This window comes from Podarcis tiliguerta (genome assembly GCF_965153285.1).
Source record: "Podarcis tiliguerta genome assembly, chromosome: 9".
Classification (NCBI taxonomy): Eukaryota; Metazoa; Chordata; class Lepidosauria; order Squamata; family Lacertidae; genus Podarcis; species Podarcis tiliguerta.
Window position 1 is genome coordinate 63244633 of NC_139542.1, and position 10598 is coordinate 63255230.

The 10598-nt window shown below is 42.6% G+C and overlaps 1 long non-coding RNA gene across 1 annotated transcript in view; it reads right to left on the minus strand.

Annotated features, from left to right (window-relative positions):
* The window catches only part of LOC310657407, a 121409-nt gene extending 120850 nt beyond the window's left edge, over positions 1-559 (minus strand). The window contains exons 1-2 of the long non-coding RNA XR_014501754.1: positions 444-559; positions 369-408 (exon numbers count right to left, since the gene is read on the minus strand). This is a non-coding gene — a long non-coding RNA (uncharacterized lncRNA). The remainder of the gene's footprint in view (positions 1-368; positions 409-443) is intronic.
* Between the last annotated feature and the right edge of the window lie 10039 nt (positions 560-10598).

Below are 10598 nucleotides of genomic sequence, written 5' to 3' on the forward strand. Positions count from 1 at the left end.
CCCGGGGACAGTCCCCAGATTTGTAAATGTGTCCCCGGACAAATTCTGTCACCAGAATGTCCCTGGATTTCATTAAATTCACCCCCCCTCTCTTTTTAATTCTTCAAACTTCTTTACTGTCGGGCAATCCTTCATCTCTTCTACAAGTTCCCTATATGTTTTAAAACCATGATTCAAGTATTTACAAGTACAGTGGTACCCCGCAAGACGAATGCCTCGCAAGACAGAAAACCCGCTAGACGAAAGGGTTTTCCGTTTTTCGATGCGCTTCGCAGGACGAATTTCCCTATGGGCTTACTTCGCAAGACAAAAATGTCTTGCGAGTCTTGAGATTTTTTCCCGCTCCCCACCCCCTTTTTCTAAGGCACTAAGCCGCTAATAGCCTTTTAGCCGCTAATCCGCTAATCCCTTAAGCCTTTAATAGCCGCTAATAGCCGCTAAACCGCTAATAGCGCTAATCCGCTAAGCCGCTAATAGGGTTGCTTCGCAAGACGAAAAAACAGCTAGACGAAGAGACTCGCAGAACGAATTAATTTCGTCTTGCGAGGCACCACTGTATTACATTTAAAATACTTTCCCTACATATAAATTATTTTGTCTGTAGGCTAGCGTTACCAGATGTCCCCAGTTCCCAGGGACATCCTCAGATTTGCAAATGTGTCCCTGGACAAATTCTGACCCAGGAATGTCCCTGGTTTTCAATAAGTGTCCCCAGGAAATGGGGACGCCAACCGGAGCATCCGGAACCAACTCAATTGTTCGGCGGGGAGGAGAATTGGGGAGAAGGCGCTGTGATTGCAAAGCACAGGCACACACGCGAGAGAGGGGAAATCGGAAAGAAAAGCCCCTTTTCTCTCAGTCGGCCTCATTAACATCTCCCTGGACGGCATCCTGGCTTCTGGCAGGATCCAGTTCCAACCCTTCTTCAAGCTTCACCCCCCCCCCTTGCTTCTCCCCTCTCCTTGACGCTGCTGCTGCTGCTGCCCCATGAGCGGAGATCAAGAGCTAAGCTGGTCACAAGCAATGGGGAGAGAAAGGAAGAGAGACAGACAGGGAAAGGAGGGCAGGCGAGTGAAATTGCCCTTTAAAAAAGAAAGAAAAATCCCAGTGAATTGTATTGCCAGCTCCCTTTTGTCTATGCACCTCTCAGTATGTGACTGGGGATTGTGAAGTTCTGACACGGACTCTCCGCTAGCTCTGAACTGGAGCCACCTCCAGCCTCCACCTCTTCCGCCAATCTCCATCCCCACTATTTTTCTTTCTTTCTCTTCTAACCACCAGGCTCAGCTAATCATATAAGCATGTTATTATGTATAGAAGCTGTGGCAGCCAAAAAATAGGGGGGGGGGACGATGACACATATATATTCTCCTCAATCAGCCCGCTTCTTCTGCCTCCTCGTCACCACCGACATTTGTTTGTTTATTTGTTTATTTATTTATTTTAAAGTGTCCCCAGATTTATTGAAAAGAAATATGGTAACCTTACTTGTAGGCCTGAGTATCGTGATTGTGTCCCAGATTCTATTTCTTTTGTTTTTAACTTCATTCATGATTCCAAACCTGCCCCCCCCCATCCCAGTTCAAAATTGGGGCAAACAATCTGGAGATAAAAAGTCTATTTTGTTTATTCCATATTTATTAGTATTACATTTATATCCATTGCACCTTTCCTCGAAGCAGCTCAAGGTGAAATTCATGAGACTCCTTTTCACCATGCCATCTGCACAACATTCCCGTGATGCAGGTTAAGGAGAGAGAGGGGCTGGCCCAAGGTCACACAGTCAATTTCATGGGCTTATTTTAACTCTCGTTTTATGTAAATGTAGAAATGAATAAGATGGGGCAGTAGTTTCCCATAGGTTTGGACATTTATGGGGTCCTTTGATAACAATCACCTTTAAGGCTAACCATTTCAAGCTACGGTCCTGTACATACTTATCAGGGAGCAAACCCTGGATTTCAATGGGTTTACTTCTGAGTAATACGCTGTCTAGGTTTGTCATTGCTTGGGAGAAAAAGCAATGACAAACCTAGACAGCATCTTAAAAAGCAGAGACATCACCTTGCCAACAAAGGTCCATATAGTTAAAGCTATGGTTTTCCCCGTAGTGATGTATGGAAGTGAGAGCTGAACCATAAAGAAGGCTGATCGCCGAAAAATTGATGCTTTTGAATTATGGCGCTGGAGGAGACTCTTGAGAGTCCCATGGACTGAAAGAAGTTCAAACCTATCCATTCTTAAGGAAATCAGCCCTGAGTGCTCACTGGAAGGACAGATCGTGAAGCTGAGGCTCCAATACTTTGGCCACCTCATGAGAAGACTCCCTGGAAAAGACCCTGATGTTGGGAAAGATGGAGGGCACAAGGAGAAGGGGACAACAGAGGATGAAATGGTTGGACAGTGTTCTCAAAGCTACCAGCATGAGTTTGACCAAACTGTGGGAGGCAGTTGAAGACAGGAGTACCTGGCGTGCTCTGGTCCATGGGGTCACAAAGAGTCAGACAAGACTAAACAACAACAAAATATGCAGTTATCGTGGCATGAACTTGCAGTAGAAATTGTGACAGCAGTGAGCTCTTCTGAGCCAGCGTAAGACACTTGGGTGCTAAGTACTGATGAAACTATAACGTTCAAGTATTACATTTCTTTGCAAAGGAGGGAGATACGGAGGCAACAGAATATAATTTTGCTTCCAGCAGAAAAGTAACTTTGGCAACAGGGACCCCTTCTGATCCAAAGTAAGGTACTTTTCAGTTTGGTTAGGTGTTGTTTGTAAATCTTTCTTGCTTAAGTATCTGGTATCCTTGCAAGACTTGCCAACAAAGGTCCGTATAGTAAAAGCTATGGTTTTCTCAGTAGTGATGTATGGAAGTGAGAGCTGGACCATAAAGAAGGCTGATCGCCGAAGAATTGACGCTTTTGAATTATGGTGCTGGAGGAGACTCTTGAGAGTCCCATGGACTGCAAGAAGATCAAACCTCTCCATTCTGAAGGAAATCAGCCCTGAGTGCTCACTGGAAGGACAGATCGTGAAGCTGAGGCTCCAATACTTTGGCCACCTCATGAGAAGAGAAGACTCCCTGGAAAAGACCCTGATGTTGGGAAAGATGGAGGGCGCAAGGAGAAGGGGACGACAGAGGACGAGATGGTTAGACAGTGTTCTCGAAGCTACCAGCATGAGTTTGACCAAACTGCAGGAGGCAGTGGAAGACAGGAGTGCCTGGCGTGCTCTGGTCCATGGGGTCACAAAGAGTCAAACACGACTAAACGACTAAACAACAACAAAATATGCAGTTATCATGGCATGAACTTGCACTAGAAATTGTGACAGCAGTGAGCTCTTCTGAGCCACCGTAAGACACATGGGTGCTAAGTACTGATGAAACTATAACATTCAAGTATTACATTTCTTTGCAAAGGAGGAAGATACGGAGGCAACAGAACATAATTTTGCTTCCAGCAGAAAAGTAACTTTGGCAACAGGGACCCCTTCTGATCCAAAGTAAGGTACTTTTCAGTTTGGTTAGGTGTTGTTTGTAAAACTTCCTTGCTTAAGTATCTGGTATCCTTGCAAGACAAAAGGATGGTTAAAAGGGACTAAAGGCTGCAATCTTATAACTCCTACCTGTGAGTAAATCCCACTGAAAATTATGGGGCTTACTTCTGAGTAGATGTGTATAGGCTTGTGATGTAAATGATATTATTCATTTAGGCAGAAAGTAGTGGCCAATAAATTTGTTACATTAAAAAAAGGCGGCTTTGGTTTTAAGATATATGGAAATGTAACTATATTAAGACACTAAGATTATGATGAATTTAAGATATGGCAGAGGGAAGGAATTTACTGTCAGAATATAAGATCTGGAATACAGAGAGGGAAGGTCTGGGGAAGTCGCATAAACAAGTTAATGTAAAAAATACAAGGACATAATGATTGTTTTTAATTTTTCTTTTTAATTTTTCTTTTCTTTTAATACTTTTGTCGTACTGTGTATATATGTTGTTGTATCGTCCTTTTTGTATTGTTTATCTGTATTGTGTTTCTTTTGTTGTCTATTGATTGTAAAACCTAATAAAATATTATTATTATTTTTTTAAAAGGCGGCTTTGTTTAAGGTTCTGCTGATCATTACTTATTGTTTCTTATAGCAGCCTGAGGAATAGAAGAGGCCGATTTGGAAAGACATGGCCGTGACAAGGAAAAAATGGAAGTTGAAAAGTTAATGGGGTTCAAGAACTGTCTGAACTGCAGTTTCTCCAGGATGAAGCAAGACTGCCTGGTTTCTGTGGCACTTATAAGGTTGACTTCAGTGGCTATGAAGGGTGAAATTGGAGCTGAACAAAAAGAAGTAGTTGGAGTGGCTAAATGTCTCTGTATGCCTAGATATTTTAACTGACATTATAACCATGGGATGTGTTATAGTTTAATATTCAAACAGCAATGTTGCTTTATCTGTGTTTTTCACAATGCCAGTCAATGTCACAATCGCACAGAGATCATTCACTGCTTCAGGGTATGTCAAGATGTAGCTTAAATGTGGGATGGAAAAGACCCATCTGAATGGACGGCCTGCTTTTCACAAACACATTGTCATGGAAATTGATGTCAGGCCAAGTTATCAAAAATCTCAACCTTTGCTCATATGTCTGTCTTTTGGGAACAGAGAAATAAACACCACTAAATGTGTTTGTGCATTGTTCTACTGGCATCGCAGCTAGCTAAACCGCACAAATCTGGTTTCATTTTCTGCTCTGCTTCCATTTGACTGAATGTCATGTTCATAGAGCCATCACCAAATGCCACCTTTGGTACGAAGTATGGTGACAATGTTGAAGTCTGAAACATATGATTCATTTCATTGAGATTTTTTTCAGTCCACTTCAAATTTCATTCCCTCAAAATGTTTAAGCAAGAACCTCCTAATCCATCTGAGAATTTTGCTTTTGGTAAAATTCAGCGGCAGTCAAAGGATATGCAGAAACTCCTGGGAAGTTTGCACTCATTTTGCAGAAATGATTTCAATTTTCTTTATATACCCCAGTGGTTTTTGGCAAAACTAAAATAAATGGACTGATGACACAAGGTCCCAAGTGAAACAAAATGTATAAGTATGTTTTTGTATGACCTTCCCCAGCCTGGATGTTCATGGGGGATAGCAATGAAGCTGCAAATTCAAAAAAACAAAAACAAAACACCCTATACATACCTGAATAAAGCCATTCAAAACTGAATACTAAAACCTCCAGTCTTCTGCTGCTAAGTTACTCTAATAATGTATGTAGGTTTTTTTAAACAATCAATACTAGCAAGATTACTGCCCAATAGTGGAATTGAATAGGAGGGATTAAACAGGACTGGGGAAAATCTCTGAAAAATGTGCTGGACATTTTTGTTGTGCACAAGCCAACAGAACTTGACTCACCTTATTCTGTGCACTGATGCCACAGTCACTCTCGTTTCTCCAGACAATAGCTGAACCGATTAGGCAATCGGTTGGCAATCAGTTCTGAGGCACAGCCGGCATGTCATTGTAACTCTGAATCTTCAAACATGGAAACAGGGCAGAGAGAGATAGAGGCAGACATTTCTCCCCTCATACAGTTGCAGCTTTGCAGTTCACATAGAACAGTTTAGAACTCAGGTCAAGGAGCTCACTCTGCTCTCCACTCTCACATAACTGAAATCACATGAGGTGAAGTTCCTGAGTAGGGCGACAGAGAGAGATCTCACAGATGGTGTCACTATGGCTCTTAACAAAGTGCTGAAAACGGCTTTCCCTTACTGCTGTTCCTAGGGTAAACTGGACATTTGGCCCCTGCAAGGAGCAGTTGTATGTTAAGCAAAGCATAATAATAATAATAATAATAATAATAATAATAATAATTTATTATCTATACACTGCCCATCTGGCTGGGTGGCTTCCAACCGAATATTAAAAACAATACAGCATCAGACATTAAAAACTTCCCTAAACAGGGCTGCCTTCAGTTGTCTTTTAAAAATAAAATAGTTGTTTATTGACATCTGCAGGGAGGGCATTCCACAGGGCAGGTGCCACTACCAAGAAGGCCCTCTGCCTGGTTCCCTGTAACCTCGCTTCTCGCAGTGAGGGAACCGCCAGAAGGCCCTCAGCGCTGGACCTCAGTGTCCGGGCTGGATGATGGGGGTGGAGACGCTCCTACAGGTATACAGGACCAAGGCCATTTAGGGCTTTAAAGGTCAACACCAACACTTTGAATTGTGCTCGGAAACATACTGGGAGCCAATGAAGATCTTTCAGGACCGATGTTATATGGTCTCGGCGGCCACTCCCAGTCACCAGTCTAGCTGCCGCATTCTGAATTAATTGCAGTTTCCGAGTCACCTTCAAAGGTAGCCCCACGTAGAGCGCATTGCAGTAGTCCAAGCGAGAGATAACCAGAGCATGCATCACTCTGGCAAGACAGTCTGCGGGCAGGTAGGGTCTCAGCCTGCGTACCAGATGGAGCTGGTAAACAGCTGCCCTGGACGCAGAATTAACCTGTGCCTCAATTTTGCCTATAACTTCCCCTTGCCTCTCAGCTTTCTGACAGGATTTTTATTTCTTTCCCACATCAGTGAAACAGTTGAGAATGAGGATGTGGTTATTGTTGCTTACGGAGATTAGGAAAGTTATTAGAAAAAATATGAGCAAGCAACTAAAATGGGTGGTTATTTCAGTATATTGACAGAACAGAAGACACAAATTTGAAAAGGATATGCTCACTCCAATACCTCATGCTCAAACTTGAAGTGAAACCTCTCACAAATGATAAATCTGCTCACCTGAGGCAGATTGGTTTGGTATAGTCCTCCAATCACCTTCATATGCTTCATATACCTTCATATACTTTTATATCCACTTTGTAAGTTTATAAATTAAGTGAGCAGAAGAAGGGAAGCAGAAAAGAGACAGATGTATTAGGGAGCTGCCATGTGACAATTTATGACATATGAGCTGGCGAAATCAGACTATTCTCAAGGGTCAGTCTCCAATATTGATAGTTGGCTTTTAGAGTTTGATAAGGGGTTGAATTATTTGTTACTTAGGGGAAAAGCTTTAGTAGAAATAAATGATTGAAATTCTCCTTGATTAAAGCCAGCATATAAACCAGTATCTGCTACCAGAAGGGAGATGTCACAAAAAATAATTCATAAATGGAATTTGACACCGAGGAAGTTACTCAAATGTTACTCCTATGTTAGTCCTATGTGCTGGAGAGTTTGTGATATGGTAGGTACATCCATCCATGTGTGGTGGGATTGCCCTCATATGCCAGTGTTTTGGAAGCTGATATGCCAGGAGATTAGTGTGATTACTGATCAATGGGTACATCCATCCCTGTCATTAGTGCTGCTAAATATGTTCCTTGATAGAAATCTTTATCTTAATCATTAAGAGTTATTGAGCTATCTGCTTTCAGCTGCACGAGCAGTCATAGCACCTAATTAGAAGACCTAATTATGAGCACATAAACATTAACCAGTGGTGAAGAGTTGGGCAAAGTGCTTTTTTAGCGAAACTAACAAAAAAAATTAAGCCTAACCAGGGGGAGGAAAAACAAAGGATTAATTTGAAACAGCAGAGAATGTGTTCATCAACTATAAAAGTCTAAGAGTTTATGTCTGCCTCCCCCCCCCCCATGTATTCTCAGTTACGGACTTTAAAATTTATTTCCTCTCTTCATTTTGAAACACTGTAGAGCTGTGGTTCCCAAAAGGGGGGCAATTTGATTTTTAAGGGGAGCAATTTGAAAATGACTTATTAACAGTGAATGGCCTTTTAGGCTTCCTCCACATGAACAGGAGTTCACTTTTTGCATAATAAGAATTATATGTTACAGGAGGGGGCATCAGGAATTTAGAGATGTTTGGGTGGGGCATGGCCAAAAAAAGGTTGGAAACGACTGCTGTAGAAGAAAGATCAAGAACAAAGAAAGCATTAGAACTACAGATATATATGCTTACCAAACCTCTTTCTGTTATGTAAATATTTACCATTCTGCATTTTCCAAGATGAACTTGTTTTGTTTTATATAAAAAGTTTAATAAAGATTATTTTTACCCCTTTTTTTCCTTCTCTTCTTTTTCTTTTTGAAAAAGAAAAACCTCATGCAATTATCACCAAGGTCTGAAAAGCACGTTTGATTACATGAGCTTAGATGCCTCTCTGCGAGTAGGAATCCTGATCATGGGGGAAAATCCTGTGTTCAGCCAAACACACTGAGAAACCCTCTTTAAGTCTTGGTGCTAATCACATTAAGATCTAAAAAGCAGCATGTGTGCCCAGGGATACTGAGTTTAGCCAAATGCAAAGTTTTCTCCTAAACCCTGAAACTGGTGAATTCAGACGAGAAAGATCAATACAAGATGCTAGAATCAAGTTGTCATTCCTATTGTCCATGGGAAGTTGCCACATACCTTTCCTATGAAGGCAGGTGTATATATATTGACTTCCTTAGAATGTAAAATACTGCTCTCTTACAAATGTATCCTTCCCTGCAGACTCATTTAATAATGCTGCTATGGATTAAATCCATTTAAAAAGAGCCTTTTCTCTTTTCTCCTTCGTCTTTGAGCACCATTCCATTGTTTGAACTCAGACATCTCTGAGATAAGTGTGAAACTAGCCATGAATAGCAATTCATAGACCCTTTTTAGAATACCATCTTATTTCTCCTGCAAACATACACTTGTCTGAAAAGTTCTATTCCAGCTTTAAAAGTACTCAGAACTTTGAGAGAGAGAGATGGGGACATTGCAGGACATTTTTAAAAAAATAAACCAGAAGTGGAATTTTTCATCTAGGGTGAGATAATCGTATGTTAAAGTTATTTCATTGAACAAGAATGGAACTTGGGATAAATACCCAGAAGTAGCAAGTGCACTCTGTATACAGAGAAAGTTTGGCTCATACCAATCACTTACTAGATCAATCGCTGCTGCTTGGGGAGGGAATAATCCTGCATCCAGCATATGGGCTGTGTTTGCACTACTTTATGGACAAATGTAGACCTGTTGGACAAATGGTCGATCCTGTCAGCTTTGACAGCACTACTACCTTACGCATTTGCAGATGGCATGGCAGGGTCCACTCCCAAGACCTCCAGTTAGTCATATTGGGTGACCAGGCGGCAACAGCCCCAGCCCCAGCCCCCAGGGATCATGTTGTTGTTCTTTAGTCATTTAGTCGTGTCCGACTCTTCGTGACCCCATGGACCAGAGCACACCAGGCACTCCTGTCTTCCACTGCCTCCCGCAGTTTGGTCAAACTCATGCTGGTAGCTTCAAGAACATTGTCCAGCCATCTCGTCCTCTGTCGTCCCCTTCTCCTTGGGCCCTCAACCTTTCCCAGCATCAGGGTCTTTTCCAGGGAGTCTTCTCTTCTCATGAGGTGGCCAAAGTATTGGAGCCTCAACTTTAGGATCTGTCCTTCCAGTGATATGAAAGGTATAAAGACTCTGAGAACGTTATATGGAATTAAAATTTGACCACAACTTTATTAAACTTTATTAAATTTATAAACATCCAAATGTGTACCCCTCCCAGCTCCCCAGCCAGGGGGGACTGGGGCTCATCAGGGTAAATGGGATATGGGGGTGCTCTGCGAGACGTAAGTGTAGCAGGCAGCCCAGCCCATATCCCCACACACAGGGTAGTTCACTGACAGCCTTTCACTGTATGGCCAGTGACACCCATTATATATAACCCATTTTAAGAGGGGACCCTGGAATCGCCGCTGCAGGGGGGTGTCACCACTTCATGCCCCACACCCCCATTATAAGGAAGAAAAGACTAAAGGATTCCACCCAAGGCCATAAACCGCCAAAGTTGTGACAAATTGCTATGGGGAAGACAAAACCTGCCAATGCAGGAAAATTTCTTCCCGGTCCTTCAACAGCGACCAGTCAAAGACTGCAGCAGCGCCCACTAAACAGTAAGAACAAGTTAACCTGCAAACAAGAAACATTAAACTAAGGGAGGGTAGGCAGGGTGAATCTCCTAAACCAACTGCCTGGATACTGTTGGCTCCACTCCCTTATATATATGTGACTGGCCCCACCTCCCAGCAATGAAACTTGACTACTAAGGCTGGGCGTGAACCTCCAAAAATTAACACTGAGAGGCTGGCCTGTCCCTGTTTGCTAGTAAGTTCCCTGGGAACTGTAGTACCACGTGCAATCCCGCAAAGCGCACTCACAATGTAAAGTGTGAGTGCTCATTGCTGCTGCTTACTAGGAGGTAGATGGGGAGGGGGTTGGCATGGTGTGAGTGCACCAGCAGAGCCAATCCAGCAATACTGCTGGTGTATTTGCACCATGCCAACCTCACCACTGCTGCCTTGCACCTCCCCTCTACCTCCTGGGGAACAGCAACTATCATGGTGGAAGCAGCAGTCTTCCACCAGGATAGTTGCTACTGTGCTTATTCTAAATATAAAAAAGTAGTACAAACACCGACAACTGGGAAACACTGGCTTGCAAGCACTCCAATTGGAGAACAGCCTTTACCAAAGGTTTCATGGATTTTGAAGACACTCAAACTCAGGACGAAAGGGAAAAACGTGCTAAGAGGA